Source organism: Ascaphus truei, chromosome 2 (genome assembly GCF_040206685.1).
Source record: "Ascaphus truei isolate aAscTru1 chromosome 2, aAscTru1.hap1, whole genome shotgun sequence".
Lineage (NCBI taxonomy): Eukaryota > Metazoa > Chordata > Amphibia > Anura > Ascaphidae > Ascaphus > Ascaphus truei.
The window spans coordinates 327811116-327833033 of NC_134484.1; the positions used below are offsets into that span (position 1 = coordinate 327811116).

The window sequence follows — 21918 nt, forward strand, 5'->3', positions numbered from 1 at the left end:
CTAAACCTACTTGTAAATAGTCGTTGAAACACTCAATAAATGAGATGATGCCCTAGCTGCTACACTGTTTTTATATATATATGTCTGCACTAATGAATACCTGGGAAAGACACTATGTTAAAAACAGCCCCATAACGGGGACTGATGACATAATCACGCGTCCAACGCGCGTTTCCCTCCTACTATGGAGCTTCGTCAGGGACAAATTTGCATACAGGGGGGAAGCGAACGCTATTTATGCCGTCCGGTTGTCATGGTGACAATAACAACACGCCGCTAGAAGCGCATGCGCAGAAGAGCGCATGCGAACTGAATGTGAAAAACCCTCATTAAACGACTCACAAAGTACCTGTGAATTACGATTTATTTGTTCCTCATAACAGGTAAACCATAAACATCCTTTGGGCTGTGGTAGTTGTTCCGCATTGCGCCAACCCGATCGTAAGTTGTTACTGCGCATGCGCAAGGTGATAGCCTCCATACCTCTCATATCCTGCGCATGCTCGTAATTCTACTTCGTGGGTTGTTAATGCGCATGTGTGAGGTGATATACTCCGTGCCTCTCTTATCCCTCAAATGCTAGTGATGTTGTTACACTGTCAATGCGCATGACACGGCTGATAGCCTCTGCAGGCACTAAATTCCTCAATCGTACTGCGCATGTCTAAGGTGATAGAGATAAACGGAGACTGCCCCACACATCACTAAACATGTAGAATGAGGCAGATAAGATATTGCCTGATAGCCTCAACCTCATGCATGTGAAACAAAATAAGTGTCAAATAGGGGCCACTTAGTGGTACCTAGACACACAGAGTACATTACTGCTGCCAACAGCTTTATAGGTGGAGTGGCAGTGGGGGTGATACATGCAGTGTTACCCCTTGTTTTATAGCAAAAAGGTGTAATCATGTACATAGTGAAATAAAATAAACAATTACACTATATTAAACACACAGAGTGACATAAATAGATTAGTGTCAATATAAATTTAGTGTGTGTGGTAGATTATACCAAGTAATAAACCCAATGTCAAAAGGGGTCAAATGGGTTTATAAATCAGGCAATATAGTCACTAATGCAAAATGAAATAAATCACAATAATAAAATGTATAATATGATATAATATTCAACAATATCATGGTCTGGATAACAGCAACATGTGGTATGGCTTTTAGAAATGCACCGTGCATGATGTCTATAATAACCAACGGTGACAAGGGCGTATATCGAAACTCTTAATTGGAGAAAAAAACGATAACCCAAACAACAATAACGAGAAGTGGAAGCAAAGGGGAGAGTGGTATGTAGGATTAGATCAAATAAATGGGGTGTACGTGAATCCTTCATTAAGTCCAAAAGGACTTCTGGTCTTCAATTTATAGATCCATTCGGCTTCGATTCTCAATAGCATTTGATCGATATTGCCACCCCTAGCCGGACACTTCAGATGATAAATACCCATAAATTCAAGGCTATCCATATCACCATTATGGAACTGCGTGACATGTCTGGCCACTGGTGTTTCAGCAGAATGCTTGACCGAGTTGACATGTTCGAGTATTCTACGACACAGTTGCCTAGTAGTTTTCCCTACATACTTTTTCCCACATTTACAGATGAGAAGATAAATGACGTTTGTTGTTCTGCAGTTGATAAAACTATCAACATTAAACCATTGCGTATTGTCAGAGCTATCAAACGCCTTGGCTGTGATAACATATTTGCACGCCTTGCACCCTTGACATCGGTACATCCCCTTGGCAGGGCTCAGCCAAGTTTCTAATCTTGCACGCTGATAATGACTATGAACTAATTTGTCACGGAGGTTCTTAGATCTCCAACTTGTGATATTCGGTCTAGGCCCAAGAACTTTATTCAAATCAGTATCGGATAAAAGGAGGTGCCAATGGCGGGCAAAGATTCGCTTAATCGCCCACCATCTTTTGTTATAAGTTCCGATGCATCTTATAATCTTATCCTGCCTCTTAGGTGTGTTGGAGGACAAGAGAGAATCCCTATCACTATGTAAAGCTCTGTGATAGGCTTTATTGAGAATTTTCATGCTATACCCACGACTAATGAACCGGTCACGTAGTTCTTTGGATTGTAAGATGAATTGCTGAGTGGTAGAGCAATTCCTACCTAACCGGAGGTATTGTCCAGTTGGAATATCTGAAATTAGACTGGCAGGATGTTGACTTTGTGCCAATAATAAACTATTGGTCGCTGTACTCTTCCTGAACACTTTAGTTTGGATATTCCTGTTTGCGTCAACATATATGTCTAAATCAAGGAAAGTTATTGACGTAGTGCTGAGTACAGTTGTCAGTCTTAAATTCAAGGTGTTCCTGTTCAGATGGTCAACAAACTCAAGTAGACAATTTTGAGGGCCATCCCATAATAGGAGGATATCATCTATGTATCTGATCCATAATAAAATATGGTCAGTATACATAGATAGTTCCTCATTGAACACATGGACATATTCCCACCATCCCAGGTACAGGTTGGCATATGTGGGGGCGCATGCCGTCCCCATAGCTGTACCCTGGGTCTGGTGGTAGTAAGTGCCATCAAAAACAAAATAGTTGTGGGTAAGCAAAAAACGGAGTAAATCCAGGATAAATGTGTTATGTCTATTAAATCTACCATCCATAGCTTTAAGGAAATAGGTAACAGCATTAAGACCATTCTCGTGGATAATTGAAGTGTATAAAGATTCAACATCTAAGCTGACGAGAATGGTCTCAGTGGAGATATTAACACCATTAAGTTTTTGGAGGGTGTCTTTCGTGTCTTGCACGTAAGATGTTAGACTAATCACAAAGTCTCTAAGGCCTTTATCCAAATAAATGCTGCTACCTTCAGATAGGCAGTTGTTCCCTGACACACTAGGGCGACCAGGGGGAGACTTCAATCTCTTATGTACTTTAGGTAAGGTGTAAAAAGTCGCCACAGTTGGAGCTTTCGGGTACATGAAGTCATATTCCTGTCTGCTTATCATATCCCTATCAAGGGCTTCTAGTAGAATACACATTAATTCCTGTTTGTATTTAGAAGTTGGACTGGTCTCCAATATCTCCAATATTCACTTCAATTCACAGTTGCACCTACCTGCATTGATAATTATCGATTTAAGATATTATTATTATTTTTCATAATTACAATTAGTACAGGCATACCCCGCATTAACGTACGCAATGGGACCAGAGCATGTATGTAAAGCGAAAATGTACTTAAAGTGAAGCACTGCCTTTTTTCCACTTATCGATGCATGTACTGTACTGCAATCGTCATACACGTGCATAACTGATATAAATAACGCATGTGTAACAGGCTCTATAGTCTCCCCGCTTGCGCACAGCTTCGGTACAGGTAGGGAGCCAGGATTGCTGTTCAGGACGTGCTGACAGGCGCATGCGTGAGCTGCCATTTGCCTATTGAGCGATATGTACTTACTCGCGAGTGTACTTAAAGTGAGTGTCCTTAAACCGGGGTATGTCTGTATGATTTAGTTGATCATTCCCTAATCCCTGACCTTTTCTTAAACTCTGATGACTGTTAACCAAGTTACTATTTAAGAGGCGACCACTGATCATTTTAACTGTCACTACTAAATCAAATAATAATAGTTTTAGGAAAAGGTATGGTTGCTTTATTGAAGGGTAAGGTGGGTGGTATATCACTCATATAGTAACTATGTGGTTAAGAATGTAGGACAATGCCATCCCCATCATCAAAACTAAAGTGGTTCATCTCAGCCACCATTACTATCTGGCAGGCCCTTTACTCATTTAGAAGACAATCTCACCCTTAAGACCGTACTAGTCACATCTCCGTACAGATGTAACAGGCGTTATTGTACCTGCTGGCACGTGCCAGTGGGTACAATAGCACACTAGCCCCACCCTCTTTTTCACGTGCAGTTACGGCGGCAGCGCCCAATGGGCCGTTGATTTGTGTGTCCCACTGCAGTGCGCCAGCGGGAACAAGAATGACTGCTCCATCTGTACATAAAACTAGTATAGATTTCACACAACAACCAAATATCAGCACAACCACAAAAATAATGGTAATTTTTTGTGAGATGTTAAACCAGGCATTCATATTTGCAGGTCCTTAAAAACCTTGATATGATAAGTTTGTACAGTGCAACTGAAGCATCTTGGCCCATATTTACTAAGTGTTGCTGTTTTATAAGACCCCTTATGGCCCAATCACCTAAACCGGTCGTTAATTGTCTTCGGGTGTCCAAAGGTGTCCTTTGGAATACCAACGTGTAATACGTATTAGCCAGTTTCCCTGATCTAACGCGTGTTTTGTTACACTAGGCTCTTCACTGAATTTTTTAAAATGTCATTTAAATAAAAGGATATAGAGAATTGTTCTTACAGATATTCATCCTTTCTTCTAGTCTAATCACGGCAACACACACTTGTGGCTACTAGCTCCTTCCTCTAGGTAGGATAGAAGGCTAAATTTGAAGGAGTGGCCATACAAGTATTCCTTCATCTCCTCCAGGTTACTGTCATATCTGAGCAATGATTGATATAACAAACAACAACAGACAACAAAGTAAACAATTACTAATAAACAACTGAATGGGTGGGGAATACATGTAGGTGCTGCCGGACTAGAAGAAAGGAGAATATCGGTAAGAACAATTCACTATTTCGTCTGCATCCCACAGCAGCACACACCTGTGGAATTGTTGCAGAGTACATGCAAACACACACGCGGGTTCTCTTGATAAGGCTTCTTTATTGAGCCTTAAAAATATACAGCACACAAAAACAAAATAGCTTCTCTTCAGCATACAAAAACAAAATAGCTTCTCTTCAGCAGACAAAAACAAAATAGCTTCTCTTCAGCATAGAAAACAAGGCAGCTTCTCTTCAGCATGCAGGACACAGACAGTTCATTACACATGTACTTTGAAAAACAGACCTTATTGCAGTAATCTCTTCAGTATTTCAGTCCTGTCTCCTGACCAGCTAGCTTGCATGTGTGTACAGCCTGGGGGTTTTAAAACACCTTGATTATGCAGCTGGGGTCAGACTAATTAAGCAGCCCTTCTCAACTGAAACATAACCTCGTCACTGCTGCACTGCAAGGCTAAACATAGGTTTGGCAGGTATATGGCTGGTGACGTTCATTCACCCTGTCACATTCCTCCCCTGTTAGTGTGTGGCTGGGGCCACGCACGGCTGAAGCCCGACCATCCACCCCTTCTCTAGAAAATAAGTCAGCATTTGAATTTTCTTTTCCAGGCCTGTGCTGAATCTCAAATGAGAAGGGTTGGAGGGCCATATACCACCTGGTCTATCTAGCATTGGAGTCCTTCATATTATTTAACCACTTCAATGGAACATGGTCCGTCACCAGAGTAAAATGGACTCCTTCCAGGTAATGCCTCGATTGCCCACTTTACTGCGAGGCACTCCTTCTCAATCACTGAGTAGTTTTTTTCCCTCTGGAACAATTTCCTACTCAGAAATAGGATTGGATGTTCCACTTCCTAAAACTGTTGTAAAAACACTGCCTGTTGAAGTCTGGGCTTCTAAGGATGGGACCCTCTGAAAGACACCATTTTATGTCCTCAAAGGCTCTCTGACACTCCCTTGACCATACCACTTGTGTAGGGGCACACTTTTTTGTGAGGTCCGTTAATGGTGCTGCAACTTACGAGTAGTTGGGGATGAACCGCCGATAGTACCCTGCTAAACCCAGCAGAAAGCATACCTGCGTTTTTGTTTGGGGGGTCGGAACTTCTTTCAGGGCAACTACCTTGTCGGCTAGTGGCCTTACTTTTCCACCTCCCACTGCATACCCTAAGTATTTGGTTTCCACCTTACCTAAGGCATATTTTTTAGGGTTGACTGTGAGCCCTGCCTCTCTTAGAGATTTGAGGACTGCTTTCAGCCTATTTAGATGGGCCCACCAGTGTTTACTATAAATGACAATGTCATCTAGGTAGGCTGTGGCATGAGCCCTATGGGGTCTCAGCACTTTATCCATGAGTCTCTGAAATGTGGCTGGGGCTCCATGCAGTCCAAATGGCATTGTCACAAACTGGTATAAATCCATGGGAGTGGCAAAGGCTGTTTTTCACTTGGACTTTTCCTCTAAAGGTATTTGCCAGTATCCTTTTGTTAAGTCCAGCGTGGAAATATATTCTGCGTTACCAAAAGCGTCAATTAACTCGTAAATCCTTGGCATCGGATATGCGTCAAACTTGGATACCGCATTGACCTCTCGGAGGTCCACACAAAATTTTACCTTCCCATCGGGTTTAGGGACCATAACTAGTGGACTACACCACTCACTGCATGATTCCTCAATCACGCCTAAGTGTAACATTTCTTGGACCTCCTTCTCTACCAGGGCCCTACGACTTTCAGGCAACCTATAAGGACGGGAACGTACTTTTACCCTAGGTGCTGTCTCGATCACATGTGAAATTAAATTAGTTTGCCCTGGCAAATCAGAAAAAACATCATGGAATTGTGTAATTATTGCTAACAAGTCCCCTTTTTGTTCAGAGGACAACTGTCTACCCATTGAGATTTTATCGTCACCCACAATGTTCTCCTGTGGGGGCTGAGGACCCAAGTCTGTTTCCTCCTCCACCGGGTGGATGAATAGAGACCGCTGCATCTTCCAGGGTTTCAGCAAGTTCACATGGTAAATTTGTTTACCCTTCCTAGACCCTGTTTGAGCGATCTCGCAATCCACATCACCCGTGCGGCGGGGTACTTCGAATGGGCCCTGCCATTTGGCTAGGAGTTTGCTGTCACAACTGGGTAACAACAACATCACCTGATCTCCCGGGTGAAACATTCTCATACTGTACGTGCATTTTGATTGTAATGTCTCTCCTAACTGTCCTGGGCTGATCTAAGATTCTCCCTAGCAAAATGCCTGACCACATCTAGGCGCTTCCTAAGGTCCAATACATATTGCAGGGTATTCTTAGAAGGGGACCGCTGTTCCTCCCAGGACTCCTTTAGGAGGTCTAGGATACCTCGGGGTTGGCGGCCATACAGCAGTTCAAATGGAGAGAATCCCGTGGAGGCCTGGGGAACTTCCCGCACTGGAAACAGCAGAAAAGGGAGAAGTTCATCCCAGGCTCTCTTCTCTGAATCTACAAATTTCCTCAGCATCCCTTTTAGAGTTCGGTTAAATCTTTCCACCAATATGTCAGTCTGTGGATGGTAGACCGATGTCCGAACAGACTTGACCTCTAGTAATTTTAAGACATCCTGAATCAGTTTAGCCATAAAATTTGTACCTTGGTCTGTCAACATAACCTGGGGAATTCCAACCCGTGAGAACAGCTCCAACAACTTGTTGGCTACTTGCTTCGCCGTTGCTGTTCTCAGGAGGAATGCCTCAGGATATCTTGTTGCATAGTCAACTATTACAAGAATAAACCTGTGTCCTTTCGCAGAAGGTTCTAGAGGTCCTACCAAGTCTACCCCAATCCTCTCCAAAGGGACCTGAAACAAAGGTTAGAGGAACCAAATGGGTTGGTTTTTGTCCCTTCAGACTAGTTAGCTGGCACTCCGGACATGCCGCACATAACTTAGCAATCTCACTATGCATCCCTGGCCAATAGAATCGGGATGAAATACGGTCCAATGTTTTATCCTGCCAAGGTGACCACCCCAAGGGACAGTATGGGCTACAGTGAACACAGATTTAAAAAACGTCTTGGGAACCAATATCTGTCTGGTGACCTCCCCCTGTATGTGTCTGCCTATTCATTTCTATATTCAAAATGTCATTTGATAATTCAAAATGGGGGAATACTATCACCTCCTGTGCATTCAATATCTGCTCATCAATTTTTACCACCTTATCATACTGTCTAGCAAGGACTGGGTCTTCCCTTTGCCTCTGGTGAAAATCAGGGAGGTATAGGTCTGGTAAATCTCCAGGGCCCATATCCCCCTCCCTCTGGCCATCCCCAGCCATCACTTGTGACTTCTGGCTACTAGAATGGTCACCTTGAGACCCAGATTTCTGTGGGTCAGAGCGTCTTTGCTTCCAAGTCTTTGGAACCCGGTGTCTACTGGGAAAAAGGTCTGCCGAGAAGGGGAACAGTTTGCCAGGGTTCTCCTGAGCCATAGAATAAGGCTCCACGTGAGAGACTGGAGCCATTAGGTCCGAAAAGAAAGGCCAGTCCTGACCGAGCACAACGGGGGCAGGGAGCCAAGGAGTGACTCCTACTTCGAGGTAGGCCTCCTGACCTTTTACCTGTAGCCGGATTTTGGCCGTCGGATACCGTTTTACATTGCCGTGTATACATTCTATACTCCATGGAGAGTCAAAAGAACACACGTTAGGCGGTAACAGTTCCTGGAAGACCAGAGTTTTCCCAGAGCCCGAATCTACAAGGGCCTGGACGTTTTTCCCCCAATCTGGGCTGGAAGTAGCCAGGGCTTGTAATTTTCTCCAGTGAAGGCCGAGGCGACAGTCCTGCTGAAGGAACAATCCATCTGTGGACAGTCCACATGCCGGTGGCCTTGTTCTCCGCAGGCGGAACATGGAGAGGGTTCCCTCGCAGGAGGGGCCATGGATAGCGCTCCGCTGGGCCGGATACTGCAGACCAGGCATCTGGTGGGTCCTGTGGGCAACATCCTCGGAAGTTCCTCTCATTTGGCGACAAGCCGACATCAGGAAGGGGATGAGGGTCTCGGTGGTGCCCGGCGTCTTGACTTCTTCCTTGTTGGAAGGACTGCTCCTTTTGTGACACTTGGCGGTTGCGCATGGAGGGGCCGTAGTTTCCCCGTTGTTCCAATCTCCCTCTTTGGGTCTCCACAAGTGCTGGTGAAGTTGGATCCGTCGTGTCCAGGGCACTCGCCTGATCCTCGGCCCCAAGGAAGTTCTCAACGAGTCGGACCGCCAAAGCTAGGGTTTCAGCAGCATGGCGTTTTACCCACGAGCGTGCGGAAGGGGGTATTATCTGTAGGAATTGTTCCAACACCACTTGCTCAAGAATTGCCTCCTTAGTGCGCTCCTCGGGTTGTATCCAGCGAGTACACAAGTCCAATAACCACTGAGCGAGGACCCGGGGTCTCATCTTAGCGGTGTACTTCAGGTTCCGGAACTGCTGCCGGTAGGTCTCTGGGGTCAGACCTAAGCGATCCAGTATGGCGGCTTTTACTTGTTGGTAGTCCATTGCCTGATCTGCTGGGAGGCCCTGATATGAGGCCTGGACTTTTCCTATGAGCAGCGGGGCCAAAGCAGTTGCCCAGCGATCTGCAGCCCAGCCCTGAGCTTCGGCAACCCTTTCAAATGTCAGTAAAAAAGCCTCTGGATCCTCGTTCGGAGCCATTTTCATCAGGAGGACCGGGGGTTTGTTCGCAAGTTCTGAACTGGCAGACCCCTGGAATTGGGTCAGCAGCTTAGCCATCCGCTCATCCTGTGCTGCCTGCTGCTGGGTTAGGAGCTGGGTTTGCTGCTGCAATAGTCGTTGGGTCTGCTCCTGCATTAACAGTCCCTGCTGTTTGGTCTGCTCCTGCATTAACAGTCCCTGCTGTCTGGTCTGCTCGCACAGAAACTCTTTTAAAAATATTTCCATTTTTCTCATTTTTGTGTGTGTGTGTGGCCCTTCAACTGCAGGGACCTCTCAAAATCCCGGCACTTCTGACACCATATGTTGCAGAGTACATGCAACCACACACGCGGGTTCTCTTGATAAGGCTTCTTTATTGAGCCTTAAAAATATACAGCACACAAAAACAAAATAGCTTCTCTTCAGCATACAAAAACAATAGCTTCTCTTCAGCAAACAAAAACAAAATAGCTTCTCTTCAGCACAGAAAACAAGGCAGCTTCTCATCAGCATGCAGGACACAGACAGATCATTACACATGTACTTTGAAAAACACACTTATAGCAGTAATCTCTTCAGTATTTCAGTCCTGTCTCCTGGCCAGCTAGCTTACATGTGTGTACAACCTAAGGGTTTTTAAACACCTTGATTATGCAGCTGGGGTCAGACTAATTAAGCAGCCCTTCTCAACTGAAACTTAACCTCGTCACTGCTGCACTGCAAGACTAAACATAGGTTTGCCAGGTATATGACTGGTGACGTTCATTCACCTTGTCACAGGATTATTAAAAAAAGGGATTAAACCGCTTCCAGAACCTTCCTCACAAAGGCTGCATCTGCTAAAGAAAAAATCCAGTTTTTAATGATTCACAAACGTGTGGATATCTGACCAAGTCGCTGCTTTGCATATATCTATGCCGGGGAAGCTTCTGCTTTTAACGCTCACTGGGCTACACAAAAAGAGTAAAAAGAGTCTGTCAGACTTCTTCCAAGATGAGATTCTTCCAAGATGAGGTTGTTGAGGTAAATCTTTAAACATCTGACTAAATCTAAAGAACCAAAAGGAGGCGTGAAAAGGATGATCAATTCATTTCGGCAACTACGCAGATACATCCTGGAGCGTAAAACACACAAATACCCAGTAAGCTCATTAAGCCCCAAAAGTTACCACAAAATATATATACAGTGGCGGCAGCTTTTATTTGAAGTAATGCCGGCGGCATGCCGGGATCTACTCCGGCTGCCGCCAGTCAAAACCGCGCGCCACCGCGTTTCCCCCACGCACCCCCCCTCCACTTCGCGCGTAATTTACCCCCCCTTCCCGACCCCGAACCCGGCTCCTGCTCTGCCCCTCTGCTTCCCGGCACCCCCGCTTACCTTACTTTAATCTCCCGGGGTGTCGGGGAAGCCCGGGAAGCCGGGCGCGCACGTGACTGTGACATCACAGTGCGCCGCAACGTGCCGCGTCTCCACGCTGCGCACACGCACCCGGCCGGCGGCATTGCTTCAAATAAAAGCTGCCGCTACTGTATGTGTATAAATGGCAAAACGGAGTGCTACTGCACATGGCAATAAAGTGGCCGCAGGCTTAAGACGCTTTGGCCAAAGGGTTAAACTAAATGACCCTTTTTACAAGAGAATATATAGGTATTTCACTGTGTATTTGTGCCATTGGATGTAGAACTGGGCTCTGTTTGTGTTTGTTTATAGTACATCCTGGAGCGTGTCAATTCCATCAAACATTCATTGGACACTCCGGTTGTTAGACATGAAAGCCAGCAACATGATGGCGATGTGAATTGTCTCAGCTTTATGGCTGTATATCACCTTAAAAACCAAGCTAGAGGAGGGGACATTGACAAAAGATTGCTTCGTATTGAGGCAGGGTGGATCTACGAATTGAACACACGCAGCCCCAATGGCCTCAATGAAGGGTTTATGTTTATCCCATTCATTGATTAACTCTTAGATTTTTTATTACCAATGCATTAATATCATTTACAGTTTCTCTTCCTTCCTCTCTCGTCATTGTGGACTTATAAAATTATTGGTAGGCCCGGCCTGCTTTATTAATTCATGATGTGACCTTTTGAGCAAGATATTAATGCTCCTGCGTTATTGATTATACATGAACGCATTAATTATTTATCATATTGAATGATTATATCTAAACTGTATACTATAAAGAATTTACTGATTTGTCTTATTTAATACCCTTTAGTAGTATCTGCTGCTCTGTATTCCAACCCAGTTTAGCACAAGCGCTGTCTTCTGCATTCACATGCAGGCACCACCAGTGTTCAAGTAGTTACCTAGGCAATGGCTCTCTTCTGAGGACGCGTATGCTACAACTATGGATATACGCATGCGCATGTAATCATCGCTATGCGCATGCTCCACTTCCATTAAGGTAGTTCCGTCGGCAACGGACGCCTTGGGAATAAGCGCGCTTTATGACTGATACACGCATGCGCAAGATAGCCTGATCAGGTTACCATGCTGACAGTTACCTTTAAATAGTCTGGTCAGGTTACGGACGCTTACTTCTACTGACGAAGCTCCTTTGCCGGAGCAAAACATGCATCAGGCACAAAGCATTATGATACACAAAGCAGACACTTTAATGGTTCTGCAGTAGGGGTGTCTGGCAGGTGTTTCAATGAGCTGTATGGCTATTAAGCAGGATATATGAGTTAGCAAGTGCTCAGTGTAGCCTCAGCCTTTGTCTAAGGTTGCTAGTATTTGCCACGTTAGTCTGGCACTGCATCATTGCTGCCTTTTGACTTTCCTCCTAATACAGAGGCTCTCCTTGGCTCTGCCTTCACTCAGCCATTTTAGCTGTTTTACTAAGTTCACAGACCTCATGTAGCTACATTGTATGCAGTGTGGTACTGATGTTACTAAATGTACTGTATCTCAGTTATTGAGTAAACTATTACCAGTGGCTGCAACACTCTCTCTGTTGTATCTAATGAGTATGTTACCAGAGGCATTCTATGATCTTCCCATTTGTGGATTTCTTTCATTTAAAGCTGCATTTCAAGCAATATCCTACATGTTGGGTTTTTTTTTTGTTTTTTGTTTTTATAAATCAGTTCTGTACTGTGAGAAAATACTTGTAGCATTTAAAAAAAAAGATATTTTTAATGTATTCTAATTTAACAAGCATTTTTGTTTCTACTGTATAGCAACCATTTACAAAGTCACATCACCTTCCTCTTCTGAGTCAGGCTATGGCACACCACTTTTGCCCTCTCTATAGCAATACACCAATTGTACCTAGTGCTTGCCTGGTCACATGATCTTCCACAGAGAACTTTGCATTTTGAGTACTTTTCTGCAGCACTAACAGTGATTTAGTGAGGGCTTCTAGTTTTTCTTTATTGTTGTCAACATTGATACATGCCCATTGTCTTCACGGACACAGCAGTCCTATTATCAAGAGACTTTTGTACTCACATACTGGAACAAGGATTCCACTTCTGTTTTCCAATAGCCATGAAAAAATATTTTATTAAAGGATGAGAGGTCAGAGAGTCTCTTCTGAAGGCACTGATGGCGGCCACCTGGACCTTGATTGAGTTTAGGCTGAGCGTTTTCTCAACGGAAGAAAATCAGACATCTTTTGAATGGATACCTCTACTAGATCTTCTTGATTCTGAAAACATCATCTTTGAAATGTTGACCACACTCTGTTATAGGAACTGTAGGTAGAGGATTTGTACACCTAAAGAAGTGTATGAATCACTTAAGGCGACAGACATATCAAATCTATCTGTTGACATCATCGAGAACACTTGGTGCAGAGCCCATTCTCCCTACTGAATCTGATATCAGCTGAGAAAATCTGCCATTATATTTAGAGACCCCTGAATGTGTACTGCAGAGATTTGCAAAATGTTTTCTTCAGCCCATTCCTAGGTGTGATTAACCTTTCTTAGAAGGGAGGCACTTTGTGCCCTCTTGCTTGTTGATGTAAGCTACTGCAGACTAATTGCTGGATTGAATACTTAGAGGCAATTTCTTGAGTAGATCTTGAAAATTAAAAATTGCTAGGAAAATAGCTCGTATTTCTCTGATGTTGGCTGAAAGGAGGCCTATGTTTGGACTCCACACTCCCTGGACAGACAGGTATTGAAGGTGTGCTCCCCAGTCATACATATTGGCATTTGTTGTTAAGATGTTCCATTGTTTTAAAAGATTCCCGATATTCTCCCACCAATATAGAGACTGTCTGGTTGATTTTAGGAGAATTGCTCTTTCCAGGATAACCAGGAGTGCAGTATGTTTCCTTTGAAAGGCTGCAAATGCTTCCTGGCCAACGGTACTGCCTCTATAGCGACTTCATACAATTCCCTACTGTTGTCTGGATTGACCTACTGACTTTCGTGCATTCTTTCTTCGGAGTGGCGCATCTTGCACATGGAAGAAATATATTTTCTTGGCGTGTATCGAAGACCAAGGAATTGTAAATTCTGGGAGGGGACCAGAACACTTTGATCCAAGTTGATGACCCATTCATATTTCGATAGGAAGGTTATCACCCAGTAAATGGGCTGCTGAATTTACTTTTATCATCCAAACGTCCAGGTATGGTATGACTGCAATGCCTTCTAGCCTTAGAGCTGTGGCTAAAAATACCATTATCTTTGAAAACACTCTTGCTGCTAATATTGAGCCGAAGGGAAGTGCTATGAACTGAAAATGGTGGTGGACCCACTGCAGATTGTGCACTGCGAATCTCAGGTATCTTTGGGGGCTCTTGCATATTGGGATATGAAGATATGCGTCTTACAGATCTAGGGCGGCCATAAAGTCTCAAGGATGCAGGCTGTTGATAACAGATTTCACTTTTTACATCTTGAAGCATTTGTACATGGCAAATCTGTTGAGGGATTTTAGATCCAACACTGCTCTGAACCCGTCTGATGACTTTGGAACTAGAAACAGAATAGAGTATGTTCCTGTGAATCTTTCGTGAGCTGCCACTTGCATAATTGTGTTTGAGATGGATAGGTTGTTGATAAATCCATCAATACAGCTTTAATTTTGGGGTTTGGTGAAATCAAAGAAAGCACAATTTTTTCCAGTGGGATTTTCTTGAACTCTATTAAATATCCTCTCTTTAAACTCTGTAGCATCCATTATTTCGAAGTGATCTGATGCAACAGGTGACTGAAAAGTCTTACTCTGCTTCCCATTGGAATGTTGTATTGGGTCCCCTGTGAATTGTCAAAAGCTTTTTGCTTTTGAGAAGACTGGCACTGATGATTTCCCGTCCTTCGTAAACCTGAAAGAAAGCCTGGCACGGATTACTCTCTCTTCTTGGGGACCTACGTGTTCTGGACCCAGAATGAGAAATGATGGTTCTTCCTGAGGAAGAAACTTACTTTTTGCCCCTGAAATTCTGTCGATAAGTAGATCAAGTTCTGGACCAAACAATGAGCAACCGTCACACAGTATAGCGAATAGGCGATTTATTGACACCATTTTGTATCTACCACACAAGGCTTTGGCCGAAGGACATTTCTGGCTGAAAAATTAAAGAGCTAAGGCTCTGGATAAACGCATAATGAAGTCAAGAGGCAAGAGAAAGTCTATAGCCAACTTCATACCAGGAAAGGTTTTGTGAATTCTGCTTCTAGGCATAACAAACACTTAAGGGAAGGGGAAGGAGTGGGGGGAAGGGAAAGGTTAACCCTCGCTACAGCCTGGCTGGAGGTGCTACAATCAGGGGCAATGTAAGATGCACAACAAAAGAAAAAGAAACCCCTATAACGAGAGCACTCTAAACAAATTAATCCACTGATATCACCAGAGGAATCAAGTAATGTAAGTAAGTAATAACACGTCTATTTTTTATCTTAGGAAGGGGGTATAACTGATTCTGGGATTTATGTTTCTAAATGTTGCTAAATGAGTTCGTTGTTATACCACAGTTACCACTGTGACAAGGAGACACTGTGTCAGACATTACCAGTCTGTCACTCTGTCCAGTCACACATTTTTTGTAAGCTACCAAGTTTGTGCAGCAATCTAGAGCTCTGATCCGGATATATTTGCTATGTGGGCTAACTAAGAGACATTTTGTCAGACATACTAAGCCTGTCATTCTGTCCAGTTACCTAGCTCTGAGACTGTTAAAGACTAATAAGTCTGGACACGTGTGGTGCTTTAAAAAAGCACACTGCTATGCACCTGTGAGGTTTATTTTATGATACCTCTCAAATTCTGTCCAGCTCATTGTTATACCACAGTTACCACCGTGACAAGGAGACACTGTGTCAGACATTACCAGTCTGTCACTCTGTCCAGTCACACATTCTTTGTAAGCTACCAAGTTTGTGCAGCAATCTAGAGCTTTTATCCGGTTATATCTACTATATGGGTTAACTAAGAGACATTTTGTCAGACATACTAAGCCTGTCATTCTGTCCAGTTACCTAGCTCTGAGATTGACAAGACTGAAAAGTCTGGACACGTGCGGTGCTTTAAAAGCACACTGCTATATACCTGTGAGGTTTATTGTATGATACCTCTCAATTCTATCTGGCGTAAGACGTTGTCAGCAGTGACATTCTGTCAAACATTAACTGTTTGACAATCTGTCCAGACTCGCAGCCCATCAACACTTACTCACTTTTCTTGGACGTGATTGTATACCATTGTTACACGGCCTAACATAGGTGCAGCATTTCCTCTATGCACATAGCCATGGGCATAATATGTGTTCACATGATGTTTAAACTGCACAGGAGCTACAATGTTTAACCATCTGTTTGACCATATATGTGGTTAACTACAACGTACATTTACACTATGAGTGATATTAACGCTCCAACATAAATGTTTATCTAACAAGGATCTAGGCGTTTACCGCAGTGTGCACTGATGTGTTCACACTACACTGCACTGATTGTTACAAGGGAGGTCAGAGATGTTATGAGTGTTACATATTAACACTTACTTATACATTTGGCCACAGGCATTGTACCCCCACAGTGCAGTAGTCATTGAGATTTTCTGTGACAGTAGATCCTTATAATACTCTGCACAGAAAAGAGGGAGAAAAAACGAAGCACTATATCCAGTGCTGTAAAAACAGCTGATGAAACCACAAGGTGTACGTTCCCAAAAATAAAGCTATTTATTGGATCAGAAATATATGGTACAAAACACACCAACACGTTTCGGACTTAGACAGTCCTTTATCAAGGTGAATATACAAATACTAAAAGGAGTGCGATTTATACTTACCCAGGAGCCGAGTGGACCAGTTGCGGTGACTTCCGGGTACATCACGTGCCACGGGCGCTTAACCCATGACCTGCGAAGTCATCCCGTCGATAAGCGCAGTAGTAATGCATAGCCCCTACCGGCGCGTGACGTCATTGCGCAGAGGTACACCAGGGGAAGCACGGCATCTGTGTAAACAAACCACAGCAATGTTGTCCCACTTGGGTCCTGGATCGTACAATGCGCGTGACGTCAACACGTCGAGTGGTCTGTGACCCAAGTGGGACAACATTGGCAGTTGCTGTGGTTTGTTTACACAGATGCCGTGCTTCCCCTGGTGTACCTCTGCGCAATGACGTCACGCGCCGGTAGGGGCTATGCATTACTACTGCGCTTACCGACGGGATGACGTCGCAGGTCATGGGTTAAGCGCCCGTGGCACGTGATGTACCCGGAAGTCACCGCAACTGGTCCACGCGGCTCCTGGGTAAGTATAAATCGCACTCCTTTTAGAATTTGTATATTCACCTTGATAAAGGACTGTCTAAGTCCGAAACGTGTTGGTGTGCTTTGTACCATATATTTCTGATCCAATAAATAGCTTTATTTTTGAGAACGTACACCTTGTGGTTTCATCAGCTGTTTTTACAGCACTGGATATAGTGCTTCGTTTTTTCTCCCTCTTTTCTCTGAAGATTCTCTAACAACGGATGCACATTCAACCTGGAGGTGCTGGATCCATTGGACTTGCTGTTTATCGTGGATCAAGTTTCTCAAGTGAGTCCGTTCCAGCTTTACCTCTATCATTGTCCAATATCTTAAAGGATCGTTTATCTTCTGGTCATCAACTGGTAATTATCCTTACCTCCGTGCCGTGTGGGATAGCTCATTACCTGACTGATCCATTAGGACATTCATATGCTGAAAGGTTGTCTTCCAATTATATTCACTACTGTCTTACACCTCAGTTTTGTCTTTAGAGCATCACACATTTTTTCTATTGTAATACTCTGCACAGTTCACTTATTAACCATTCAGAGTCTGGTGATTAGCTACACTAATTCAGATGTGCTTCTGTAATTGTACGTGATGGCTTTATAGTCCCACTTATATGATATATTGGGGCTCTATACCCCAATTCATACCCACTTCATTTTAATTCGCACTTTAGATTATAGGCTAGCCTCAGAGGAGGCATAGGTTCACTTACCTGCATTATTTTAATTTTGAGGTATCTCTCAATAAAGATTATTTTAAATAATTCATCAATTCATTACATTACTTGATTCCTCTGGTGATATCAGTGGATTAATTTGTTTAGAGTGCTCTCGTTATAGGGGTTTCTTTTTCTTTTGTTGTGCATCTAGGCATACCAGACAATAATTATTGTTATAGGCTTCCCAGCCAGATTCTCAAGGTGATTGAAATGTAGGGAGAAGCAACAGCAGGTTTACAGGCTGGTATTGTTGTCTTCCTAGCCAGTCAAAAGACTGGAGGATCCACCTTTGGAGCATTATCCCACGCACTAGCATCTTGGTGCAGAAAGGGATACATAAGCCTGAATCTCTGAGTTGTAGACATCTTTTTGTCAGGCCTACCCATTCATCCTATATCATAATTTAACAGAAGAATGGAGGAGGCACATCCGTTCTTTTTTGCGAGAGCTACCAAACATTTGATCTTGCTTGTTAATCAGAGCATGTGTAACATCAATATTCATGATCACCTGCACGGCTTTAATTCATTTTTCTATGTCGGCAGGGTTAAAAGAAAGCAGATCGTCTTTTTGTTCACCCTCTTCATACGATGAAGACAATTTAAATATTTATCAGACAAGGGAACTCCACAGCCAAAACAACACAGGCGAGGGGGCGGGGGAGAGTTATGCAGCCTTTATAGACTTGGTTTCTACCACTTCTGTAGTTTTCACCTCTAAGTTGCTCTGAATATTAGTATTCTGCACTAAAGACATCCTAAAAGAGAAGTAGAACACACCATGGATAGGCGCCACAACACAGCAATGCGAACAGGTCTGAAAGAGAACACCGTTATAAGAGAAAACAAAAGAAGCAGAAATAAATAATCTCAGCTACTTACCTGGACTGGAACAGCTTTGGCTGGCAAAGCAAGGCAAGGCTTTAGCACCTTCCTTAAATAGTGATTCTCTGCTTTAGTGCAAAAATTCCCTACTTCTGGTTTCATCATCAAACCAGAAGTAAACCAAACATGATGGTTACACACTTCCAATTTAATCGCCAACCTACACCAGGCTCCTTAGAGCACAGGTACCCAGCACATGGTTATAAGTGACATGTCCAGATGCCTACCGACAGGAAGTGACCTCTCGCCCCCACTGAAGCTATTGTGGTCATCTTGCTTCCTGGTAATTCCTGCTCCTCACTTCCTGACAGGAAGTCAGCCTCTGTCTGGCCCTCATTGCCAGCAGCTGCTTCTGGCCTTTAAATAGCAGGCAGTTACTCCCTGTCAGTGCTTGTGCTTGTTACTTTGTTCTGCTTGAGCCCTGTCTTTGCCTCTGTGATTGTGCTTGACCTCTGCCTGGACCTGACTATCCCTGCCTGCCACCTGCCTCGACCCCGGGAATTGGACTTGACTACCTCTGCCTCTCAGGCCTCAGGTCCCAGGCCAAGGTCGGTGTACTACTCCCTACCTCTGCCCTGCGGGTTCGTATCCTGTTTTGCAGTCAGCAACGTTACACGTTGCACGAGCCAAGCAATGGACCCCATGGAAGTAGCAAATGCAGTTACCTGTCAGGGACAGCTTCTGGGAACACACGCCACCCATCTTGCTACGCTGGATCAGAAACTGGATTCTCTCTGCTACGCTGCAAACCATGTGCAGTTACCTCAGCTTTCCCACGGTAGCTCCATCTCTGTCCTCGCCTTCTGATGCTCGCATTGCATCAGTATCTGTGGTCTTACAGGAACCCCGTATCCCTACTCCCAGCCGCTATGGAGACCTTCCCTCAGCTTGCAGAAGATTCCTGAACCAGTGCCAGATTCAGTTTGACACGCAACCATCATCCTTCTCTACCCACCGCTCTCAGGTGGCATACATCTTCTCCCACCTCACGGATGAAGCGCTAGCCTGGGCGTCCCCCTTTATGAAAAAGGCTCCCCCCTGTTGGATGACTCTAGCGCCTTCATGCAGACCTTCTGGATGAAATTTGATTCTCCCGGTGATGCGGCTTCTGCTGAATTTGTACTCCTGCAGATTAAACAAGGCTCCCGCACCATGGGACAATATGCGATTGAGTTTAGGACCCCGGCAGCGAAGATCAATTGGAACTAGGGGACCCTGAAGTCCGCTTTCCGTCAAGGCATTGAGGAGAGACTGAAGGATGAATTAACTTACAGGGACATTCCCACTGATCTAGAAGGCCTGATCACCCTTTTCCCTCGATCTTCGGATGAGGTAGAGATGTCAGGAGCAGGGCTGTTATCACAGAGTACAGTCAGTTCAGTTGGTCCCACTTCGAGTTTCCTGCTAATGACGACTCCAAACAATTGACAGAGCCCATGCAGTTGGGCAGTATGCGTCTCACGGAACGGGAGAAGCGGCACCGTCGCTCATTGGGATTGTGCCTCTACTGTGGCGAGAAAGGCCATATGGTACGAGTCTGTCCTAAGAAATCGGGAGACGGCCAGTGCCCAGCAAAAACAGGGGAGTTGCCTCTGGGCATATGCACCATATCTCCATCTCCCATTTGCCTGATGATCCCCATCTGTTTATCTTGGCAGAACCATTTGGTTCTTACCAAAGCCTTCGTGTATTCTGGAGCCACCGGTATATTCGTGGATAAAGCCTTCACTCAGCGAGTCAATATTCCTCTCCAGAGAAAGGACATGCCCATGGGTATATCCTCTATTGATAAAGACCGTTGGGATCTGGGGTCGTTTCGCAAGAGACGACTCAGCTCAAAGACACGGTCGGTGGTTTGCACCACGAGGTTCTTCAGGTGGATGTTATCCATTCCCCAACCATCGATGTCTTCTGGGGCTTCTTTGGCTACGTATTCATAACCCCCGGATTAACTGGAACTCAGGACAGACACTAACTTGGGGGTCTGCCTGCGATGGGAAATGCCCTGCACCCTGTCATCCTGTCGGGGTCTCCTATCGCCAGGATCAAAGAAGGTGAAGGCTGATGCCCTATCCTGCCAGTTGTCCACAGACAACATACTGTAAGCACTATGGATAAGGTTCCCGTCTTTCCTCCAGCTAAGATCATGTCTTTACCATGCTCCAACGCGTCCAGAAAGACCAGGTCAAGTTACCCACCTCTCCCACCTCCTCCTCTTCGATGTCCCCCAGTCACAGACCCACCAGTCCCAGTTACAGCCCGACCAGTCCCAGTTACTCCCTGACCAACCAGTCCCAGTCACAGCCCCACCAGTCCTAGTTACAGCCCAACTAGTCCCAGTAACTCCCCAACCCGCCCCACCAGCCCCAGTTACAACCCCATCAGTCCCATTTACAGCCCGACAAGTCCCAGTTACTGCCTGACCCTCCCCCCCATCCACAGCCCAGTCACAGTCCTAGCTCACACAGTTATCCCCGGACCTGCCCTAGATAAAGACCAGCCAGACCCAGTTCCACAGAGTAAACCTTAACCTTCCCCAAGTACTCATCCAGATACACCCGACCTCCCCCACTGTGGACATCCAGATAAACAAGGATCTGGTGGACCTGAAGTTTGACCCTGAAGGGGGTGATACAATAAGGGATCTGTCCGGATACCTAAGATGGCTACCAACAGGAAGTGACCTCTCGCCCTCACTGAAGCTACCGTGGCCATCTTGCATCCTTCCAATTCCTGCTCCTCACTTCCTGATAGGCAGTCAGACTCTGTCTGGCCCTCATTGCCAGCAGCTGCTTCTGGCCTTTAAATAGCAGACAGTTGTTACCTGTCAGTGCTCGTGCAAAGTACTTGTTACCTTGTTCTGCTTGAGCCCTGTCTTTGCCTCTGTGTTTACCTGATTGTGCTTGACCTCTGCCTGGACCTGACTATCCCTGCCTGCTGCCTGCCTCAACCCTGGAATTGGATTTGACTACCCCCGCCTCTCAGGCCTCAGATCCCAGGCCAAGGTCGGTGTACTACTCCCTACCTCTGCCCTGCGGGTTCGTACGTTACAATGGCTGTGCATGCGGTGCCATATTAATATGGATGCTCTGGATACTGTGTCTCTTGGGGTTCCAGTCGGAACTCTTGTCCTGAAGTGCAATTACAGCATTAGGTACAGATAGGGGACTTACCCTGGGCTCAAACAGGTAAGGGAAAAAAAAACCTCTGACAACACAAATCACTATGTGTGATTTGCG

General features: G+C 44.8%; 1 protein-coding gene across 5 annotated transcripts in view; it reads right to left on the bottom strand.

Annotated features, from left to right (window-relative positions):
* SUGCT (succinyl-CoA:glutarate-CoA transferase) overlaps positions 1-21918 on the bottom strand; it is a 1155962-nt gene that overhangs the window by 1032806 nt on the left and 101238 nt on the right. The gene's annotated exons all lie outside the window — the stretch shown is intronic.